This window comes from Ranitomeya imitator, chromosome 3 (assembly GCF_032444005.1).
Source record: "Ranitomeya imitator isolate aRanImi1 chromosome 3, aRanImi1.pri, whole genome shotgun sequence".
NCBI lineage: Eukaryota > Metazoa > Chordata > Amphibia > Anura > Dendrobatidae > Ranitomeya > Ranitomeya imitator.
Window position 1 is genome coordinate 157655329 of NC_091284.1, and position 25479 is coordinate 157680807.

Genomic DNA, 25479 nt, shown 5'->3' on the forward strand with positions numbered 1-25479 from the left:
GCTTGAAAATGACCTATATGGTCGAAACGTCGCATGTCATTTGACATAATAAAGGAATTTTTTTTGGATATTTCACCTGGATTGGATGTTGTCCTTCCTTGCTGTTTTGGTACAAACACAGTGATATCAGAGGTCATGGAGGGCCACCAAAACAGCCTAGCAATGGCTTTCCGGGTGGCTGAGATCCCCAGTTGTCCACTGAGAGCAGAATCGTGGAACTTTCGCAGAACCCTCATCCGGTAGTGAACTGGGACAAAGAGCTTATTGACAGGCAAAGATTGAATCTCCTGCTCCAATTCAGAGGATACCCCCGCCACAACCACTCCGTGCTGAAGAATGGAGGAGGGAGTTTTGGGGGGTGATATCGGATCAAAACTGCGAGATAAGGCATCCGCCTTGACTTTATTGGAACCAAGCCGAAAAGTGATTGAAAAATTAAAACAAGAAAAAAAAGCAACCACTTAGCCTGTCTAGGAGTTAACCATTTGGCAGATTCAATATACAACAAGTTCTTGTTGTCCGTAATCATCATGATCCGATGAACTGCCCCCTCCAAAAATGCCTCCATTCTTCAAAAGCCAATTTCATGGCCAATAACTCCCGGTTACCAACATCATAGTTCCTCTCTGCATAGAAAAACTTCCTGGAGAAAAAGGCACATGGTCTTAAATTGGTCAAAGAAATGGGTCCCTGAGACAACATGGCCCCTACTCCCACCCATGATGTGTACACATCTACAACAAATGGTTCAGAAGGATCAGGCTGAACCAATACAGGAGCAGACATAAAACACTTTTTTAATGTAACAAATGCTTCAATTGCCAAGGGTGACCAAACTTTGAGATCAGCTACCTTGCGAGTGTAATCTGTGAGTGGCTTGACCACTTGAGAAAACCCCTTGATGAATTTTCGATAATAATTGGCGAAACCCAGAAAAAGCTGCAACCCCTAAAGGTCTCTGGGTGGCACCCAATCAACAATGGCCTGTACCTTTCCAGGATCCATCCAAAACCCATTGGCAGAAAGGATGATCCCCAGAAAAGAAAGCTCCTGAACTCAAATCAAACATTTCTCGTATTTAGCGAACAGTGAATTTCCTCGCAACCTGTGAAGATCAGCACGTAAATGACCAATGTGGGTTTCCTTGTCAGGCGAGAAAACAAGGATATCATCCAGGTATACAACCATAAAGTGCCTGATAACATCAGAAAAAAATCATTCATGAAGTTCTGAAACACCGCGGGCACATTCATGAGACCGAAGGGCATGACCAAATTTTCAAACAGACCCTTGGAGGTGAGAAATGCCGTTTTCCACTCATCTCCTTCCTGAATGCGGATAAGGTTATATGCTCCCATGAGATCAAGTTTGGAAAGCACTTAGCCCCAGGCAATTGGCTATATAGATCAGGAATGAGTGGGAGAGGGTAGGTATTTCTCACTGTAATTTTATTTAGTTCCCGGAAATCGAGGCACAGGCGTAAACCACCATCTTTTTTCTTGATAAAAAAGAATCCCACAGCCACAGGTGAGACAGAGGGATGGATGTGACCTTTGCGTAAACTATCAGAGGTATAGTTTTTCATAGAAGTACGTTCCAGGCCATAAAAATTGTACAAACGGGCTTTGGGCAATTAGAACCCAGAATGAGATTAATGGTACAATCATAAGGACGATGGGGTGGTAAGACCTCAGCCTCTTTTTCGGAGTACATGTCCCCAAAGTCCTTTAGGTACTCCGGAATACCCTCCGGACTAATGGCAGATGCAAAACCAGCAGAAAGACAACCATTGAAACAATTAGGACCCAATTTAACAATATCATGAGATCCCCAGTCTATAAAGGGATTATGACTCTGCAACCATGGTAACCCCAACACCAGTCCCGCAGGAAGATTATTCATAACATAACATGAAATTTGCTCCTGGTGCAAGGAACCCACCTTGAGGAGGAGCTCCTTAGAGACAAACTTAAATACATTTTGAGCCAATGGTATCTTATCAATGACAGCGATTTGGATGGGAGTCTCTAGCCTAACTGTCCCTAACTTTAACTTGGACACCAGACTAGAGTCAATGAAGTTCATGCAAGATCCACAGTCCACAAATGCTGAACTGGATGCAAAACCTCCTCCATAACACAGTTCCACCTCTATCAAAGCTTTTTGAAATGATGAAAATGGTACTTGAGAGTCTCGATGACCTCCTAGACCATCACACAGACTCGGCAGCTGCTTACTCGATGGACAAGAGGGGCTGTCCTTCTTCCAGTGTACCGGAACTTCACAATAAAAACATAATTTCCCATCACATCATCGTTTCCTCTCTTTCTCATTGAAGTTTGTGGCACCAACTTCCATAGTCTCCCTGAATGACATCACCTCAGACTTAGCAGGCAATACAGGAATCTCACGCTGAATAATTCCTGTCTTCCGTAATCTCTGGTTGATATGAATTTGCCTGGGTCATGGCATTCTCCAGGGAACGGGGTGGCGTATGAAGGGCCAGCACGTCCTTGAGATGATCAGAAAGTCCTCTCTCAAACATTATTATCCCCACCCGCTGACTCTCATCTCCAGAAGATCGGGGTCTAAGAGAAAAGAAAGCTTGCAACTCTCCTTAAAAATATGGAATCTCTCCCTCTCCACAGAGAAATTATTTGGGAGCTTGACTGTAGTTTCAGGAGAGTGCAATGAGACTGCAACAGTGTTATAGTGCTTACAGTCAGTCTGCAATGATTTAACTGTGTTAGAAAGCTCCCTTTGCAGGTGGGTATGAGACAAGGACAAGGCCCTATCTTCCACAAACAGGTCTTTTATTATCACTGTCAAACTGTCTATTTGATCCACCAAGGTATGGAGTGGATCCATAGCAAACAAAGCAGAGGTAAAAAATGCAGAAATCCCTTTAAATGTATATGGTTAGCTATAATGTCATGCTGCTGCAGTGCAGTATAATGCAACCTCCACCAGAGGGAGCTTGAGAGGGAAGTGAGACTGTGTACACAGAGAAGCACCACAGAACAGCAGCATAGGCACCACCAAGTGGGGAGAGAGTGGTCAAACAAGCCAGTACACGTGGTCAGGAGGTTCAGCAACGGTCAGGTAAGACAAAGTCAGAAGGCAGAAGCGAGTCCGAAAACCAGCCAAGTCAGGAACCAGAGAATCAAAGAGACAAACAGGGAAAAGCTGGTAAAAGGGCAGACAGAGGGAGTCAACAGACAGACATGGGGCAAGTCAGGGATCACAGCAGGACAAATCAAGAGTTACCAGAGTCAGGTTCACACGCTGAAGGCAGAACTATAGCTGACACCGCCAGCAGGATGCATCGATGCTAAATAGCAAACTTGAACCCAGAATGAGGCAGAGCAAAGTTAATCCTTGACATGATCCACCAGGAAAAAGGGCAGACTGGATTAAACCCTAGAATGGATCATGACAATAGGTGAGAATAACAGATTTCATGCATCACGGTTAGGATTGTTGCCTAAATAGATTTTGAAAACACCTAATGGAAAACATAATGTGCATATCACTTTTTTAGGCCAGCTTCACAAGTCCAGATATTACTGGTACCGGAAAAATTGGTACCGGAGATATCTATGTCCGTCTGCTCATGTGTACATCTGTGTGGCACACGTTTGGCAGCCGTGGGCCCCCATGTGCCGCATCACGACCACACGGATGGCCGCTGGGAAGCTGCACCACAGTAAGTGCTGTCCCCTGCGTGTGGTGCTGAATGCTTTCATACATTGTAGCTGCTCTGCCAGCAGCAGCGCGAGCAGAGAACAATGAATGAAAGAAAACCGAACGTACGGTCCCCCCTATAGTCTCCAACCAACCCGGCAAAACTCACAGGTGCAGGTTGCTATTCTCAGGCTGGTAAGGGGCTATGGATATGCCCCCCAGCCTTAAAAAAGCAGATGCGCCAATTCTGGAGCTTTGACTGGTTTGACTTTTGCAAGGTGACATTTACAGTAGCTGGCTTAGTAATGGAGAGGTGTCAATAAGACACCTATCCATTACTTATCCCACAGTTGTTAAAGAGTTAATAAAACACACACAGTAAGAAAAAAGTATTTTAATGAAATAATGAGATACACAAGTTTTTTACATCTATAGTGCACTCTCAATCCAAGCAAACCCCTCTTTCTCCTGTAAAAAATTCCAAAATAAAAAAGCAACAATATCCCATACCTGTCTGCCATACAGTCAAGTCCCACAGAGTAATCCATACCTGGGGGCATTTACATTTTACAACCAGGTGCGCTGCTAATGCGGCTACTCCCAACTGTAAAAAACTGGGGAATGAATGAAATGCAGGGGGTTGAGCTTCGGTGACTAGTGGTGCCATCACCGAAGCTGCGCCCCTGGCGGCATGAACTCATATGAACTCTTGAGTGTGAGAAAATATTCAGAAACTTTCTCACACTCAAGAGTTAATTGAGCTCAGTGTCTGCATTGTTCCTGTTTTTAAATTTCAGCAAAAAGACTCTGTGTGCAAACAACCTTATGGTATGTTCACACTGTTTCAATTTCAGACAGTTTTGGAGCTGGTCTGCTCAAAATAATGGTGCAAAAAGTGCTACAAAGTTATTCAAAAGTAAGATCTTATTAATTTGTATAGTAAAATGGCTTGCTGTTCATATGATCAGGCTCTTGATTGTCTATTTTAACACCTCAGCACTCAGGCATTCAAAGAGGCCAAGTTTTTAAATGAAGCAATGCATATTCTTCGCTCAATGCATTATGATATGCAAATCACCTCTTCAGAGAAAAAAGGACTTAAACTATATAGCGCCACTTGTTGGAAGTAGCGATCCTACAAGTCACAATCAACCCTTTAACGAGTCATGCAATATGACTTAGGATAAAAGCCAAATCAGTATTTCAATTCGCAGACACGGTGTTTCGGGCTGTTGGCCCTCGTCAGTGCGAAGCATGAGAACTAATTTGGCTAGGTGAGAGGCTCTGGTCTGGGGTCTAAGGGGTAAGGTTTCTCCTTGTGGAGAGTGACATACCAGCTCTGGCTTTTCAATGCAAGGAGGCTTATTCGCTGTGCAATGCTCCTCTGGGAAATTTAATATGCAAATTGCCTCTTCAGAGAAAGAGGACTTAAAATCTATAGCGCCACCTGTTGGTAGTAGTGATCCTACAAGTCAAAATCAACCCTTTAATGAGTTTTGCAACATAACTTAGGATAAAAGCCAAATCAGTATCTCAATTCGCAGACACGATGTTTCGAGCTGTTGGCCCTTACCTTGACAAGCCAGAGCTGGTATATCACTCTCCACAAGAAGAAACCTTACCTCTTAGACCCCTGCTTTATGATAGAAATCAATGGGAAGTCTAAAAAAATGGTCAGAAGATGCCTAGGTGTCTTTTTGAGTGTTCTGCTAACATTTTTGTTTTAAAAAGCACTAGTGTTTTATTCAATGTTTAATGGATTGAAAAAATAAAAAGTCTGTGAAATGTCAGTAAATCATTGCCAAAAAAATAAATGTAAAAAGCACTAAAGGCACTACCAAAAACCTTAAAAAAAGATTATTTACCTGTACAAAACATCAGTAAGGCTACTTTCACACTAGCGTCGTGCACTGCATGTCACAATGCGTCGTTTTGGCAAAAAAACGCATCCTGCAAAATTGCTTGCAGGATGCGTTTTTTTCTCCATTGACTAACATTAGCAATGCATTGCGATGCTTTGCCACACGTCGCAACCATCGTGCGACGGTTGCGTCATGTTGTGGCGGACCATCGCCAACAAAAAACGTTGCATGTTACATTTTTGGTGCGTCATTACCGTCTTTTCCGACCGCGCATGCGTGGCCGGAACTCCACCCCCGCCTCCCCGCACCTCACAATGGGGCAGCGGATGCGTTGAAAAACAGCATCCGCTGCTCCCGTTGTGCGGCACTTCCACAGTATGCGTCGGTGCGCCGCAACATCGCATTGCGACGTGCAGTGCACGACGCTAGTGTGAAAGTAGCCTAAAATAGAAGCTAATTCTGAATTGTCTTCTGCCTGAAAAATTGATATTTTTGACAACTCCACTTCCTAGATTTTAGATTTAGCGAAATCTGCTAGCAAATCAGTGGATCCACATTTCCTGGGGGCTTCCTTACAAGAAAATGCTAAACATGTCTAATTTAATTTTTAATGGGGAATTAGTATTGCTAAATCCAAATATATTCTATTTTTTTTTTTAAGTTTTGCTCAAGGTTTGACACATCCATACAAATGTTTTGGGGATTACACAGGGATAAATTCTAAGAGGAAAAAAATAAAGAGAAAAGGCCATTATCATTCATTTAGATACATCTAAAGAATATTAAAATAAACGTGCTACTTTCAACCAGTCTATCATTCATTGTTCCTGAATTGCAAATTAACTATAAGAAGCATAGCACAACCAAAAAAATGCAAGTAAATAAACTAAATTAAATAATTTTATGACAGCCTATTAAATTTAGAAGTAAATCAGTTGTGAATAGGGATGGGCGAACCCGAACAGTAAAGTTTGGCATCCATACTGAACATCTACTTTTTTGGACATGGACACTAAACATGGACTTCATAAGAAAGTCCGTGTTACTTTTTGGGTTCAGCTCTCCGAACACCTGTCCATCAAACTGTCCCATGCCGCAATCCATGTCTGGGGATTAATAGTTTTCAACCTGGATGATGCCAACATGCGAACGTCTAGGCTGAAAACCACTGATGAAAGAGCTGTTGTAAGCACAGCATCAGTAATCTGCGGTGATCTCATCAAGGTTATCTCTGGTCACTGAGGCTGTGTTCTCAGTAAGGGTAAACTTCGGTGAATTTCACTCTGGTAAGATCACCACTAGCAGAGTGAGGAAAGTCTTATGGTGCAGAGGCGAGTTCACCGTAGTTCAAATTCACAGCAGTGGAATTCTCCCAGTGAACTCACCTCTGCATTGTGAGATTTTCTCTCATGGTGCTGAGGTCACCACAGCTCATTGGCCTGGCTGGGAACACAGCCTCAGTGACCTGTGTTAACCTCGATGATGTCACTATTGCTCACCGATGCCGTAAGCAGCAGCTCATCGGTGCCGTAAGCAGCAGCTCATTCATCAATGGTTCTCAGCCTGGACAGTCGCATCTTAGCAATGTCAAGGTTGAATACTGCACATGACAAAGTGGCAAACACTGGACGTTCAGGCCCCCCACTCAATTGAATGGCATCCGGGTTCGAGTCTGGGTGCTGTTCTAGTACCCAAACCCAATCTTTTTGCAACTATTTCTGTCAAACCGACCAGACCCGAACATACACGGGTTCACCCATCTCTAGTTGTGAGGTTTTTCCAAATGGCATGGAGAAATTGGAGTCTTTAGGCTGTGTTTTAAGCTTTTCCGTTACCATCTAAATAGGATTTTCAGTTATTTTCTTGCTATATAAAGGTGGTGCCTACATGTTTGACTAGGATTTCAAATGCACAATTGTTCTCCACTAAAATAGCCTGGAGAGTGTCATTGTCCTAAGCCAATTCATAAAGCAAGATCTACAAATGGAAGGCATAATGTACCACAGACATAAGAGCAATCCACACTGCCATATGCTCAGGAGGTATGTGAGAACAGTCAGGATGGAAACTGTCCACCATATGACCCAGTGTAAAGAAAAATATACACGTACACTGAATGCTATATGCTTCTTTGCCGTGGCCCTCTGTATGGAAAAGTTCAGTCTGTTGACCTTTTTTTTAACAATTGAACACATTAAGCCTACAGCCTGCAGTGATCCTCAACCTACTGAACAGCCGTACAGCCAGCTCTTCCCTCTCCTAGTGTATCCTCACCCACCCCCTGCAGACTGTGAGCCCTCGCGGGCAGGGTCCTCCCTCCTTATGTACTCGTGTGCCTTGTTATCTGCTCATGTTTAATGTATTTGTCTATATTTGCCCCGTATTCACATGTAAAGCGCCATGGAATAAATGGCGCTATAAAAATGTATAATAATAATAATAATAATTAATGTATGCAGTTTTATTCTGGTCATATGGAGAACGAAGAACACAATATTACAGATTACTTCTCACGAGCACTGGACATTGCATGAGAGAATACAAACAAAGGCAAGAGTGCATGATAAGCATAAACAGTATTTTAATTATTCCAAATAAAAACTTATGACTTGCATGATCTATCAAGTAAGAACAATATTTAATCCTTAGCCAACCCCTGAGGATCATGAGATCACATTTTTATTATTGCTGTATAATGTATTTTCACTGAAATGATAAAAGGTCAGATTGAACAATATGTGCCAATTTATGTAACACACAAGAATGGAGCACATTTGATGCTTTTTGTTACATTGTTAATTTTTTATCAGCTCAATATTCCATTCTAAGTCCAATATTTAAGATAATAAATTATACAAACAATTTAGTAGACTACATTGTTTTAAATATTTGAGGATAAAGAGCCACAGGAATGCAAACATTACCATGGAGAGAAATCAAATACAACCAGAGAAATCATTTCAAAACTACAGTGCATACACTTGCAATGGAAATTCAAGGAAATTGATTTTCGTCTGAGGAGTAAACTACTCTTTCAATTAAGAATTTATCAATTTGTGGCTGGCAACAAAATGCAGCAGGCTGCATTTCCAATTATTTATTTATGCGTCAAAAGTGTGTCACCCAATGATAAAGTCACCAAAAACACCAGAGATTCATAAAATCTTGTTTTTTACAAGCATTTAAAAAATAAAAAAGCATATGTAAAGGTTAGAGTTGAGCGACCTTGACCTTTTTAGAGTCGAGCCGGGTTTTGCGAAACCCGACTATGTCCAAAGTCGGGTCGAGTGAAATCGGCCGATTATGACGTAAAGTCGGGATCGACCGAAACACGAAACCCAATGCAAGTCAATGGGGCAGCATAGTCGGCAGTGAGTGGGGGCCAGGAAAACACCTAGAGTGCCCATTTTAATGTCAAAACCATCCATTCTTCTTAATGAAGCTTGTCAAGCGTAATTTACCTTAAAATAATTGGAAGGCATTTGAAATTGGGGGTCATTTGGCTAAAGTTGTGGGGGGTAGGGCTGGTTCAAGTAATTAGTGGGCCCAGTAAATCTGGACCACGTCACGGCAGTGGAGCAGGGAGAGGTAAGTATTTCAACTTTGCAAGTGCTGTGATCCTGAGCAAGCAGGGGGGGCCCACTCGTTGGCATTGGCACTGGCACAGGGCCCCTCAAAGTACAGCGGTGTGTTTGCACGGCGGGGGCGCCTCCCACCGGCAGCAACACTTTTGCGTACTATGAGAGGCCCTGTGCCAGTGACGTCGCCAACTAGTATTCCTCCCCCCACCTGATGAAGGAACCTGCACTTTCATCTGCACCTTCCTCTTTGTCCCCGTGTAAGGTGGTATGGTATGCGGGAAGAGCAACCTGACTTTCAGCAGGGTCACAATGTTGTTGTGTAGCGTGCACGGGGAATGTTGCGTTATGGGTCAATGTACCAGCAGACTCATCTATCACTGGCTGGGCAATGGGCACGATGAAGTGGAAACACAGATATAGGCCCAAAGAAGAAAGTGGGCTAAATGCAGTTCAAAATTGGTAACACAGGAATAACCAGGGGGCATTGCAGTGGAGGACAACTGGAATGAGAGGCTGACACAGAGAGTAGGGCCAAATCAGTAAGTAGTCGAAATGCAGTTCAAAATTGGCAACCGTAGTAAACAGGCGGCACAGCTTTGTTCAGTGGAGGAGAACAGCAAGGAGTGGCAGACACCGATAGTAGGCCCCAACCCAACTAGTAGGCCAAATGCAGTCTAACATTAACAACTACTTAACGAGAGGCTGAAAATGGAATTTCAGGACAGGAAACCAGGAGAACAGCAAGGAGTGGCAGACACCGATAGTAGGCCCCAAACCAACTAGTACGCCAAATGCAGTTGTTCCATTTAACCACAATTTAATGAGAGCCTGAAGATAGAAGCTCAGGAAAGGCAACCTGGGGAACACCTTGGAGTGTAACACACCATCTCTCTCCACCCCATACCCATTTTGTAGGCCTAATGCTGTGTACTTTTCTACAACTACTAAACGAGAGTCGGAAGACCGAAGCAATGGCAAGGAAACCTGGGGAACACCTTGGAGTGTAACACACCATCTCTCTCCACCCCATACCCAATTTGTAGGCCTAATGCAGCCTACTTTCCGACACCTACTAAACGAGAGCATGAAGATCGAAGCTCAGGAAAGGCAACCTGGGGAACACCTTGGAGTGTAACACACCATCTCTCTCCACCCCATACCCATTTTTTAGGCCTAATGCAGTGTACTTTTCTACAACTACTAAACGAGAGTCGGAAGACCGAAGCAATGGCAAGGAAACCTGGGGAACACCTTGGAGTGTAACACACCATCTCTCTCCACCCCATACCCAATTTGTAGGCCTAATGCAGCCTACTTTCCGACACCTACTAAACGAGAGCATGAAGATCGAAGCTCAGGAAAGGCAACCTGGGGAACACCTTGGAGTGTAACACACCATCTCTCTCCACCCCATACCCATTTTTTAGGCCTAATGCAGTGTACTTTTCTACAACTACTAAACGAGAGTCGGAAGACCGAAGCAATGGCAAGGAAACCTGGGGAACACCTTGGAGTGTAACACACCATCTCTCTCCACCCCATTCCCCATTTTTTAGGCCTAATGCAGCCTACTTTCCGACACCTACTAAACGAGAGCATGAAGATCGAAGCTCAGGAAAGGCAACCTGGGGAACACCTTGGAGTGTAACACACCATCTCTCTCCACCCCATACCCATTTTGTAGGCCTAATGCTGTGTACTTTTCTACAACTACTAAACGAGAGTCGGAAGACCGAAGCAATGGCAAGGAAACCTGGGGAACACCTTGGAGTGTAACACACCATCTCTCTCCACCCCATACCCAATTTGTAGGCCTAATGCAGCCTACTTTCCGACACCTACTAAACGAGAGCATGAAGATCGAAGCTCAGGAAAGGCAACCTGGTGAAAACCTTGGAGTGTAACACAACCTGTCTCTACACCCCATACACAATTAGTAGGCCTAATGCAGCGTAGTTTCCAACAGCTACTAAACGAGAGCCGGAAGATCGAAGCTCAGGAAAGGCAACCTGGGGAACACCTTGGAGTGTAACACAACCTCTCTCTACACCACGGAAGGGCTGATTCTTAGGAAGGAAGGCCGTTGTAAATAAGCATTGCGCGTCCGAGGGTGATTATATTCTTATTCGGTATCTACTCACCCTCGGACGCGCCATGCTTCTTGATTTGTAATTAATGTTTATTTGCAATGTGCTTTTGACTTACTCAATTATTTTTTTAATTATTGATTTTATTAAATTAATAGTTTAACATCTTATTGGAAATAATTTAAAGGAGACGCGACAGGACAACACTCGGTGGATGCCATATCTGTGTTAACAACTCCAAAAAACTTTCAGTTAACTTCTTGCAGGAGAAAGAAATTGTAGCTGTTGGACCTTTGTAGTACAGTTCCAGATATTTGTTGTGTGTTTGTTTTGATTGTTAAAATGTCTGCATTTGAGATCTCAACACGATCTTATTTTTTATAATCAAATTAATTTTTTAAATATTTTATTAGGTTGGTTCAAGGGGTACACGGGCCGCAGTAGACAGGTCAGTGGAGGCCTAGTGGAAGGAGGGACCACAGACAGGCATCGAAGGCCTAAAATAATAACACATGGCTGTAGGCAATTTTAAATTGGTTCCAGGGGTACACGGGCAGCAGTGCCCTGGTCAGTGTAGTAGTAGTTGAAAGAATGGACCGCAGACAGGCATCGAAGGCCTAAAATAAAAAAATTGGGCTGGCTGTAGGCAATTTTAAATTGGTTCCAGGGGTACACGGGCAGCAGTGGTGTGGTCAGTGGAGGCCTAGTGGAAGGAGTGACCGCAGACAGGCATCGAAGGCCTAAAATATTAACACATGGCTGTAGTCAATTTTAAATTGGTTCCAGGGGTACTTGGGCAGCAGTGCCCTGGTCAGTGTAGTAGTAGTTGAAAGAATGGACCGCAGACAGGCATCGAAGGCCTAAAATAAAAAAATTGGGCTGGCTGTAGGCAATTTTAAATTGGTTCCAGGGGTACACGGGCAGCAGTGGTGTGGTCAGTGGAGGCCTAGTGGAAGGAGTGACCGCAGACAGGCATCGAAGGCCTAAAATAATCACACATGGCTGTAGGCAATTTTAAATTGGTTCCAGGGGTACACGGGCAGCAGTGGTGTGGTCAGTGGAGGCCTAGTGGAAGGAGTGACCACAGACAGGCATCGAAGGCCTAAAATATTAACACATGGCTGTAGTCAATTTTAAATTGGTTCCAGGGGTACTTGGGCAGCAGTGCCCTGGTCAGTGTAGTAGTAGTTGAAAGAATGGACCGCAGACAGGCATCGAAGGCCTAAAATAAAAAAATTGGGCTGGCTGTAGGCAATTTTAAATTGGTTCCAGGGGTACACGGGCAGCAGTGGTGTGGTCAGTGGAGGCCTAGTGGAAGGAGTGACCGCAGACAGGCATCGAAGGCCTAAAATAATAAAACATGGCTGTAGGCAATTTTAAATTGGTTCCAGGGGTACACGGGCAGCAGTGGTGTGGTCAGTGGAGGCCTAGTGGAAGGAGTGACCACAGACAGGCATCGAAGGCCTAAAATATTAACACATGGCTGTAGTCAATTTTAAATTGGTTCCAGGGGTACTTGGGCAGCAGTGCCCTGGTCAGTGTAGTAGTAGTTGAAAGAATGGACCGCAGACAGGCATCGAAGGCCTAAAATAAAAAAATTGGGCTGGCTGTAGGCAATTTTAAATTGGTTCCAGGGGTACATGGGCAGCAGTGTATGGTCAGTGGAAGTCTAGTGGAAGGAGTGACCGCAGACAGGCTTCCAAGGCCTAACATAACAAACTTGGGCTGGCTGTAGGCACTTTTAAATTGGTTCCAGGGGTACACGGGCAGCAGTGGTCTGGTCAGTGGAAGTCTAGTGGAAGGAGTGACCGCAGACAGGCTTCGAAGGCCTAACATAACAAACTTGGGCTGGCTGTAGGCACTTTTAAATTGGTTCCAGGGGTACATGGGCAGCAGTGTATGGTCAGTGGAAGTCTAGTGGAAGGAGTGACCGCAGACAGGCTTCCAAGGCCTAACATAACAAACTTGGGCTGGCTGTAGGCACTTTTAAATTGGTTCCAGGGGTACACGGGCAGCAGTGGTCTGGTCAGTGGAAGTCTAGTGGAAGGAGTGACCGCAGACAGGCTTCCAAGGCCTAACATAACAAACTTGGGCTGGCTGTAGGCACTTTTAAATTGGTTCCAGGGGTACACGGGCAGCAGTGGTCTGGTCAGTGGAAGTCTAGTGGAAGGAGTGACCGCAGACAGGCTTCCAAGGCCTAACATAACAAACTTGGGCTGGCTGTAGGCACTTTTAAATTGGTTCCAGGGGTACACGGGCAGCAGTGGTCTGGTCAGTGGAAGTCTAGTGGAAGGAGTGACCGCAGACAGGCTTCCAAGGCCTAACATAACAAAATTGGGCTGGCTGTAGGCACTTTAAATTGGTTCCAGGGGTACATGGGCAGCAGTGTATGGTCAGTGGAAGTCTAGTGGAAGGAGTGACGGCAGACAGTCTTCGAAGGCCTAACATAACAAAATTGGGCTGACTGTAGGCACTTTTAAATTGGTTCCAGGGTAACACGGCCAGCAGTGGCCTGGTCAGTGTAGTAGTTGTAGAAAGAAGGGACCGCAGACAGGCTTCGAAGGCCTAACATAACAAAAATGTCAAAACAATGGTATTGTCAGTGCCAGGCATTGAAGGATGTCAGCGCCTAGACTACACATTGGTGAAGCTGTGAGAGATAATTTTGCTAGTGGTAGAGCACTGTTTGAGCTGGGGGGGGGAACTGGCTTGTGGCCGGCGGTACAGGCACAGGGCCCCTCATATTACAACGGTGTGTCTGACGTTGGGTGCGCACCACCACCGCCAGAGACACTTTATTGTACTATGAGGGACCCAGTGGCAGTGCCGTCGACCAAAAGCGGCCACACCCACCTCTTCAGACAAACAGCACTCTCAAGGGTCCAAGCGCAAAGTGGCGATAGCACGGCCCCGTGTGGGGAGTTTGGCCATTTCGTGAGGTGGAAACATGTCGTATGCTGGACAATCAGGTGAAGAAAATTACGAGATTGGAAAAGTCATTCAGAATAGTCCACAGGCAAGACCTTTTCATAGGAAAGCTAGGTGTCAGCCGGGCAGGGTGGGGCAAAAGATTTTGAAATCCAGTTGTGGTTCATTTTAATGAAGGTTAGATCATCTACATTTTGGGTAGCCAGACGAGTCCTTTTTTCTGTTAGTATTGAACCTGCAGCACTGAATACTCTTTCTGATAGGACACTAGCTGCCGGGCAAGCAAGCTCCTGCAATGCATATTCTGCCAATTCTGGCCAGGTGTCTAATTTGGATGCCCAGTAATCAAATGGGAATGACGGTTGAGGGAGAACGTCGATAAGGGATGAAAAATAGTTTGTAACCATACTGGACAAATGTTGTCTCCTGTCACTTTGAATTGATGCTGCAGTACCTGTCCTGTCTGCGGTCATAGAAAAATCACTCCACAACCTGGTCAGAAAACCCCTCTGGCCAACGCCACTTCTGATTTCTGCCCCTCTAACACCTCTGGTCTGCTGGCCCCTGGAGCTCGTGTGAGAACGATCACGGGCGCTGTGTGCAGGGAATGCCAGAAGCAAACGGTCAACAAGAGTTGATTGTTTTGTTGCTAATATTAGTTCCAAGTTCTCATGTGGCATAATATTTTGCAATTTGCCTTTATAGCGAGGATCAAGGAGGCAGGCCAACCAGTAATCGTCATCGTTCATCATTTTTGTAATGCGTGTGTCCCTTTTGAGGATACGCAAGGCATAATCCGCCATGTGGGCCAAAGTTCCCGTTGTCAAATCTGCGGTTGTGCTTGGTTGAGGGGCAGTTGCAGGCAAATCTACGTCACTTGTGTCCCTCAAAAAACCAGAACCCGGCCTTGCCACGCCACCAATTTCCCGTGCCCCCGGGAAAGCTTCCTCATTAAAAATATACTCATCCCCATCATCCTCCTCATCCTCCACCTCCTCTTCGCCCGGTACCTCGTCATGTACACTGCCCTGACCAGACAATCGCTGACTGTCATCAAGGCTTTCCTCTTCCTCTGGTGCAGACGCCTGATCCTTTATGTGCGTCAAACTTTGCATCAGCAGACCATTAGGGGGATGCTCATGCTTATTATGGCGTTGTCTGCACTAACCAGCCGTGTGCATTCCTCAAAACACTGAAGGACTTGACACATGTCTTGAATCTTCGACCACTGCACACCTGACAACTCCATGTCTGCCATCCTACTGCCTACCCGTGTATGTGTATCCTCCCACAAAAACATAACAGCCCGCCTCTGTTCACACAGTCTCTGAAGCATGTGCAGTGTTGAGTTCCACCTTGTTGCAACGTCTATGATTAGGCGATGCTGGGGAAGGTTCAAAGAACGCTGATAGGTCTGCATACGGCTGGAGTGTACAGGCGAACGGCGGATATGTGCGCAAAGTCCACGCACTTTGAGGAGCAGGTCGGATAACCCCGGATAACTTTTCAGGAAGCACTGCACCACCAGGTTTAAGGTGTGAGCCAGGCAAGGAATGTGTTTCAGTTGGGAAAGGGAGATGGCAGCCATGAAATTCCTTCCGTTATCACTCACTACCTTGCCTGCCTCAAGATCTACAGTGCCCAGCCACGACTGCGTTTCTTGCTGCAAGAACTCGGACAGAACTTCCGCGGTGTGTCTATTGTCGCCCAAACACTTCATAGCCAATACAGCCTGCTGACGTATGCCAGTAGCTGCCCCATAATGGGAGACCTGGTGTGCAACAGTGGCAGGTGCGGATGGAGTGTTTGTGCGACTGCGGTCTGTGGACGAGCTCTTGCTTCTGCAGGAGGACGAGGAGGAGGAGGAGGAGGAGGGGGTGCGAACGGCTACAGACAACTGTTTACTAGACCGTGGGCTAGGCAGAACTGTCCCAAACTTGCTGTCCCCTGTGGACCCTGAATCCACCACATTTACCCAGTGTGCCGTGATGGACACGTAACGTCCCTGGCCATGCCTACTGGTCCATGCATCTGTTGTCAGGTGCACCTTTGTGCTCACAGATTGCCTGAGTGCATGGACGATGCGCTCTTTAACATGCTGGTGGAGGGCTGGGATGGCTTTTCTGGAAAAAAAGTGTCGACTGGGTAGCTCGTAGCGTGGTACAGCGTAGTCCATCAGGTCTTTGAAAGCTTCGCTTTCAACTAACCGGTAGGGCATCATCTCTAACGAGATTAGTCTAGCTATGTGGGCGTTCAAACCCTGTGTACGCGGATGCGAGGCTAAGTACTTCCTTTTTCTAACCATAGTCTCATGTAGGGTGAGCTGGACTGGAGAGATGGAGATCGTGGAACTAGCGGGGGTGCCGGTGGACATGGCAGACTGAGAGACGGTGGGAGATGGTATTGTTGCCGCCGGTGCCCTAGATGCAGTGTTTCCTACTACGAAACTGGTGATTCCCTGACCCTGACTGCTTTGGCCTGGCAAAGATACCTGCACAGATACAGCAGGTGGTGCGCTAAATGGTGGTCCTACACTGCCGGAAGGGATGTTGCGTTGATGACTAGCTTCATTGGCCGAGGGTGCAACAACCTTAAGGGACGTTTGGTAGTTAGTCCAAGCTTTCAAATGCATGGTGGTTAAATGTCTATGCATGCAACTAGTATTGAGACTTTTCAGATTCTGACCTCTGCTTAAGGAAGTAGAACATTTTTGACAGATGACTTTGCGCTGATCAATTGGATGTTGTTTAAAAAAATGCCAGACTGCACTCTTTCTAGCATCGGATACCTTTTCAGGCATTGCAGACTGAGCTTTAACCGGATGGCCACGCTGTCCTCCACCAGGTTTTGGCTTTGCCACGCATTTTGGGCAAGATACGGGCCCGGCAGATGGAACCTGTGGCGATGTTGATGCCTGCTGCGGCCCCTCCTCCTCCTCTGCTTCAGAACTGCTGCCGCCTGCACCCTGTTCCCCCAATGGCTGCCAATCGGGGTCAAGAACTGGGTCATCTAATAACTCTTCTTGTACCTCCTGCGCAACTTCGTCTGTGTCACCGTGTCGTTCGGTGGTATAGCGTTCGTGATGGGGCAACATAGTCTCATCAGGGTCTGATTCTTGATCAGCACCCTGCGAGGGCAATGTTGTGGTCTGAGTCAAAGGACCAGCATAGTAGTCTGGCTGTGGCTGTGCGTCAGTGCACTCCATGTCAGATTCAATTTGTAATGGGCATGGACTGTTAACTGCTTCACTTTCTAAGCCAGGGACGGTATGTGTAAAGAGCTCCATGGAGTAACCCGTTGTGTCGCCTGCTGCATTCTTCTCTGTTGTTGTTTTTGCTGAAGAGGACAAGGAAGTGACTTGTCCCTGACCGTGAACATCCACTAACGACGCGCTGCTTTGACATTTACCAGTTTCACGAGAGGAGGCAAAAGAGCTAGAGGCTGAGTCAGCAAGATAAGCCAAAACTTGCTCTTGCTGCTCCGGCTTTAAAAGCGGTTTTCCTAATCCCAGAAAAGGGAGCGTTCGAGGCCTTGTGTAGCCGGACGACGAACCTGGCTCCACAGCTCCAGACTTAGGTGCAATATTTTTTTCCCCACGACCACCTGATGCTCCACCACTACCACTACCCTCATTACCAGCTGACAATGAACGCCCCCGGCCACGACCTCTTCCACTAGACTTCCTCATTGTTTTAAAAACGTAACCAAACTAACGTTATTTGTTGCAGTCACACAACTTACACGGTGAGCTATAACTTCAGTATGATTTAGCTACCCCTTTACAGGTTGGTGAGACCACAGCGAAAATCAGGCCCAATGTTACACACTCTTTTTTTGGTGGCTGCAAATTAGAGAGATGCCCCACACGCAGGACTGTCACTGAAGCACAAATGTTAATATTAATGTCACACTATTATTTTTTTTTTTATTTTTATTTTTTTCAGGAACACTTTAGAAACCCCCCCCCAAAAAAAACATTGATTTTTGCAGGGAGAATTTAGAAAACAAATGTAACAAACTATATGCTTTCTATGGGCCACTGAGTGAGAGATGACGCACACAGGAATCAGGAGTGGCACACAAGCCCAGAGGCCAATATTTTTCTACCAATGATTGATGGAGTTATTTTCTCTGGTAGATTTTGGAACCCAAATCAAGGAAAAAAAATATAGGCTTTCTATGGACCACAATTGGAGAGAGAGAGAGAGAGAGAGAGAGAGAGAGAGATGGCACACCCAGGAGTCAAGACTGGCACACAAGCAGAAAGGCCAATATTAATCTCCCACTGTTTTTTTTGGTTGTTTTTTTTTTTTTTTTTTCAGGGAGACTTTAGAAAAAAAAATAATAAAAAAAATATGATTTTATCAGGAAGAATTTAGAAACCAAATAAAATAAAATGATTTTTTCAGGGAGAATTTATAAAACAAATAAAACCAAAAATAGGCGTTCTATGGCCCACTGACTGAGAGATGACGCACCCAGGAGTCAAGACTGGCACACAAGCAGAAAGGCCAATATTAATCTCCCACTGTTTTTTTTTTTTTTTTTTTTTTTTTTCAGGGAGACTTTAGAAAAAAAAATAATAAAAAAAATATGATTTTATCAGGAAGAATTTAGAAACCAAATAAAATAAAATGATTTTTTCAGGGAGAATTTAGAAAACAAATAAAACCAAAAATAGGCGTTCTATGGCCCACTGACTAAGAGAGAGAGAGAGAGATGGAACGCTTAGTACTGGCACACAAGCCCAAAGGGCAATATTAATCTCCCTTTTTTTTTCCAGGGAGAATTTCTAAAACCCCCCCCCAAAAAAAATAGGCTTTCTATGGCCCACTATTTGTGAGAGAGATGGGACGCTCAGGACTGGCACAGATGGCACGCTCAGGACTGGCACAGAAGCCCAGAGGCCAATATTAATCTCCCTTTTTTTCTGGGAGAATTTATAAAACCAAAAAAATATTTAAATAGGCTTTCTATGGCCCACTATTTGTGAGAGAGATGGCACGCTCAGGACTGGCACAGATGGCACGCTCACAACTGGCACACAAGCCCAGAGGCCAATATTAATCTCCCTTTTTTCAGGGAAAATTTATAAAACCAAAAAAAAAATTAAATAGGCTTTCTATGGCCCACTATTTGTGAGAGAGATGGCACGCTCAGGACTGGCACAGATGGCACGCTCACAACTGGCACACAAGCCCAGAGGCCAATATTAATCTCCCTTTTTTCAGGGAAAATTTATAAAACCAAAAAAAAAATTAAATAGGCTTTCTATGGCCCACTATTTGTGAGAGAGATGGCACGCTCAGGACTGGCACAGATGGCACGCTCACAACTGGCACACAAGCCCAGAGGCCAATATTAATCTCCCTTTTTTTCAGGGAGAATTTATAAAACCAAAAAAAAAATTAAATAGGCTTTCTATGGCCCACTATTTGTGAGAGAGATGGCACGCTCAGGGCTGGCACAGATGGCACGCTCAGGACTGGCACACAAGCCCAGAGGCCAATATTAATCTCCCTTTTTTTCAGGGAGAATTTATAAAACCCAAAAAAAAATAAAATAGGCTTTCTATGGCCCACTATTTGTGAGAGAGATGGCACACTCAGGACTGGCACACAAGCCCAAAGGCCAATATTAATCTCCCACTGTATTTTTATCAGGGAGAATTTATACACCCCACAAAAAAAAATACAGAAAAATGAAAAGGCTTTCTATGGCCCACTATGTGAGAGAGATGGCACACACAGGGATGGCACTCTAGCAGAAATGCCAAATTGCCAATCTTAATCTCCCACCAAAAAAAAAAAAAAAAAAAAAACAGGGAATGTCCTACAATTACTATCTCCCTGCCTGCAGTAATCTCAGCCAGGTATGGCAGGCAGCTACTATCTCCCTGCCTGCAGTAATCTCAGCCAGGTATGGCAGGCAGCAATAAGGAGTGGACTGATGCACAAATGAAATAAAAAGTGTGGACAAACAAAAAAGATAGCTGTGCAGAAAGGAAGGAACAAGAGGATTTGTGCTTTGAAAAAAGCAGTTGGTTTGCACAGCGGCGTACACACAGCAATGCAGCTATCAGGGAGCCTTCTAGGGCAGCCCAATGAGCTACAGCGCTGAGGGGAAAAAAAAAAAAAAAAAACTTCCACTGTCCCTGCACACCGAGGGTGGTGTTGGACAGTGCAAATCGCTGCAGCACAAGCGGTTTTGTGGTTAATGGACCCTGCCTAACGCTATCCCTGCTTCTGACAAAGCGGCAGCAACCTCTCCCTAAGCTCAGATCAGCAGCAGTAAGATGGCGGTCGGCGGGAACGCCTCTTTATAGCCCCTGTGACGTCGCAGACAGCAAGCCAATCACTGCAATGCCCTTCTCTAAGATGGTGGGGACCAGGACCTATGTCATCACGCTGCCCACACTCTGCGTTTACCTTCATTGGCTGAGAAATGGCGCTTTTCGCGTCATTGAAACGCGACTTTGGCGCGAAAGTCGCGTACCGCATGGCCGACCCCGCACAGGGGTCGGATCGGGTTTCATGAAACCCCGACTTAGCCAAAAGTCGGCGACTTTTGAAAATGTTCGACCCGTTTCGCTCAACCCTAGTAAAGGTAGCTTTATGCAGACATACTTCACAATGCATTTGTAAAGACTATCTAACGCTATCTCAAAATCGGACAGACTTGGCACAACAAAAAAAAATCACATTTTTTATGGTTCAGGAAGGAATGTGAACTTACAGCAGGGACCTATGTGGATAGGGACCCATGCGTTGCATATACAAAGCAACTACTGGCCAGAGGACCAAGTCTCTGGTAAGAGTAGGCAAACTAGTTGGGTCAGTAACTGAAGGGACAACAACAAAGACAGATGGAAGAGACCAAAACATCTGAGCAATAGCTTGGGTCATGTATAAGGAGGTCAGCCAATAAGAAAAGTCAAAGTAGCTGGGATAAAAGTCAGGAAGGAATATGGAACAAACCAGGTCACAATTTAGCTGGGTCAGGACAACGAAATAAGCACATAATTAGTAATAGATGTGCAAACAGTACAAGATAAACCATACATTAACTGGGAACTCTCACCAGACTGCAAGGAGTTTAAATAGAGTGTGGTGCAGCCACTTTGGCTACTGTGGGGAGATGATTACACTTGCTGAGAAGCTGGACAGCACACATAGACACACACTTTTTGGCTGGTCAGCACCATAAGTCACGGCCAGACCAGTATTCTTAGTTTAACAATACCTGCACCACACAATGAGACAAGTAATGCTGCCTCCTGGAACACCCTGTCTTCAGAGTGAATACAGCAGGAACAAGTAAGTATATAACACCCTTTTAGTTTATAAATGGTGTTAACTACTAGAAAATAACTGTTTTATATTCCGCTAACATTCATGAATTATTTGAACCCACATATTTATTTACCACAGTTACAGGTCATTATATAATTTGATTCCAAATATTCATTGAAAATGTTTAAGAAGAAAAAAAAATCTTATCTTATAAAAAATTCTATAATGATCATCACTCTCGTAAGTGCTTTTTCTATGTAGTTTAAATATAGGCTTTCCAGTTCAAATGCTAATGCAAAGCTCTATAAGCAGATGGGAAGTTTTAGCCATTTAAAGCAAGATACACAATATCAGTGTTAAATTATTGTGGAAAAGAACTCATCAGTGTTGCCAATGCTCACTTATAAAACATGAGACTCTCTAATTGGCACAGTTTATTATGCCCTCAACCAATGCATGAGAAACACACCATGCTGAGACCCAGCATGTATGTTCCATTAATGTAAGAAATACTCAAAAGTGTGGGGTCAATGCATACATGTTATAGAAAATATTATTGATGTTACTCCCAGGAATATTAAAATGTTAAGCAATCTTGAAAATATTCTCACTTTAAAAATTAACTCGTTCAATGTTTAAACACAGCTAGTTCTCACTGTGGAAAATCGAGACTGTCAATTGAATTGACTCGATAGCAGCAAAATGGGAAGCACATATTTTTTTAATGTAAAATCAAATAAAAATCAGTGTAGAATCCAAGTCTGAAAACATTTTACTTCATGTAAATATGAGTAAACAATATTAGACTTATTCTTTAAGTTTTATGTGACAGATTTCTATCCATAAAACACCAAATGTTTTGAGATTTTTTATATTATTATGAGGTCAGTTTTGGCTAGCTCCCCTTGGGTGGAGCTGTGGCAGAACAGGTATCATGGCATTGCCTACTTTTGTAATTAGTGTTTAGACGAGGTATACCTTACTTCAGAAATCTTTTTCCAGTCTCTGACAAGAGCAAGATTTCTTGTGAGGCACATAGAGGTGTTCACCAATTGTGTGACACATCTAAATCATTCATCTTACTCCATCATGCCTCTTCACTGAGACTGGCATGTAATAATAATAATAATAATAATTTTATTTATATAGCGCCAACATATTCCACAGCGCTTTACAAATTATAGAGGGGACTTGTACAGACAATAGACATTACAGCACAACAGAAATACAGTTCAAAACAGATACCAGGAGGAGTGAGGGCCCTGCTCGCAAGCTTACAAACTATGGGGAAAAGAACATTCATGTACAATGAAAGTCTTCATGAATCAGGGCATACTTTTCTGGGATGTTCATTAAATTGCAAAATAGAAATAAAATGCAAAATTAATAAGTGTGAATTCCCTTTGCCTTCAAACAGTATAAAATCTAAATTCTTTATTGTGCACTTGCACACAGTTTTTGAAGGAACTCGATAGAGAGGTTGCTCCAAACACCTTGGAGAACTAGTAGTGAAGTACATATCTTCTATGGTTTTAGTCTTTTGAAAATCCTTTTGTTTCTTCATGCAGTCTCAGAATCAGGTTTTTGTGGGCCCTGGACAAAAGAGTCTCAGGGGCCACTTTAACACACACCGCACATCATGATGCACAGATACAAATATAGCTATAGTACAATGCCAAAGATTTCACTTACTTCTTACATTACATGAATGATATATACTGTATATATACAGTACATATATACTGTATATATATATATATATATATATATATATATATATATATATATATATATATATATATATAAAGGTGAGTGTATGTGTGTGTATGTATCAAGCCACGCCCACTCCAAGTAGCCCCGCCGACTCAGCAGACAGTATCACACAGGATCCGAATACATACACAGCTCAGCAGTCAGTATCACGCAGAGTAAGATTAGCTACACGGCTCAGCAGACTTTCACACAAGATAGGATTAGATACAGAGGTCAGCAGAAAGTATCGCACAAGATAGGATTCAATACACGGTTTAGCAGTCAGTATTACACAGGAAATGATTAGATACACAGCTCAGCACAGTATCACAAAGGATAGGATTAGATACACAGCTCAGCAGACAGTAACACAGGATTGGATTAGATACACAGCTCAACAGACAGTACCACACAGGATAGGATAAGATACACTGCTCAGCAGACAGTATCACACAGGATAGGATTAGATACACAGCTCGGCAGACAGTAACACACAGGATAGGATTGAATACCCAGCTCAGCAGACAGTATCACACAGGATATTATTAGATACACAGCTCAGCAGACTATCACAAAGGATAGGATTAGATACAGAGCTCAACAGACAGTATCACACAGGATAGGATTACACCGTGTTCCAAATTATTATGCAAATTGGATTTAAGTGTCATAAAGATTTAATTGTTTTGTTTTTCAAATAAACTCATGGATTGTATTGCGTCTCTGAGATCTATGGATCACTGAAATCAATCTTTTTTTTTTTAACCATTCAAATTTTTTTTATTAAATCAGAAAAAGACATACAAGGAAAACATTCCCCACCAGGGAAACAAAAATAAAAAACGGGGGGGGAGGGGGAAGGGTACAGAAGAAAAGAAGGAGGGAGACATAAAATAGCAGAAGTTAAATCCACAGCCCACGACGTCACATCCACGGGGGCATAATCGAGAAGAGCGACATCAGAGAAAAAACAATTCTAGTAGTCATGAGATAAAACAATAAGAGACACAAAGGACAATGAACTCCATAAATCCCACCATGATAGAACCTTATTTTTTTTTGTAAGACAATCAGCGGTAATAGATTCATAACTAAAGTGGAGGTTCATTTTGGATATAAGTTCGTTCCTAGACGGAATAGTGGAAGATTTCCAATATTTGGCAATACAAAGTCTAGCTGCTACCAGGATGTTAGAAACTATGGGCTGCAGGGGGATGGAAGATCCAGCAAGGAGATACCAAGAACTGCCAAGGGGCCAGACAGAATGACAGGTAGATGTACTACCTCGGCAATAACAGATTCGACCTGGCTCCAAAAAAACTTGAATGCGCGGACAGCTCCACCAAACATGGGCAAGGGATCCCATGGAGTTGCAGTCCTTCCAGCAAAGCGGAGAGGAAGCATGATGGAATTTAGCCCATCTAACAGGAGTGATATGTAGGGTTGAGCGAAACGGGTCGGCCAGATTCAGAAGTCGCCGACTTTTGACCCCTGTGTGGGGTCGGCCAAGAGGTCGGCGATCTTCTGATCTGGTATCGGAATTCCGATACCGAGTTCCGATATGTTTGCGATATCCGGAATCGATATCGGAATCCATATTTACGTGTAAAGTAAAGAATAAAAATAAAAAATATTGATATACTCACCCTCGGACACGCCCTGGTTCTAACCGGCAGCCTGCGTTCCTAAAAATGAGCGCCTGAAGGGCCTTCGATGACGTCGCGGCTTGTGATTGGTCACGTGAGCGGTCACATGGGCTGTCATGCGACCAATCACAAGCCGCGACGTCATCTAAGGTCCTTCAGGCGCTAATTCTTAGGAAGGAAGCGTCTGAGGGCGCGTCTGAGGGTGAGTATTTTCCTAATATGTATATACTCACCCTCAGACACGCCCTGGTTCTAACCTCCTTCAGACCCTGGGAACCATTAGAAACCCAATGCACTGCATTGGGTTTCGTGTTTCGGCCGACCCCGACCCCGACTTTTCTATAGGATCAGCCGATTTCACTCGACCCGACTTTTGAAAAAGTTGGGTTTCGTGAAACCCGACCCGATCCTATAAAAAGAAAAGTCGCTCAACCCTAGTGATATGCCATTGGAGCTGAATCTTTTTGTATTGCTCAAGATGCCCAAGGCATGAGGAAAATTTAGAAGGGTGAATCATAGCATTATGCCAGTCGTCCATAGAAGCCTCGAAGGCAAGGGAGGACTCCCAGGAGACCATGAAGGGAAGCTTGCCCGTCACACCACAAGTCAATAGCGCCTTATATAAAATAGAGATACTGTGAGGTAAT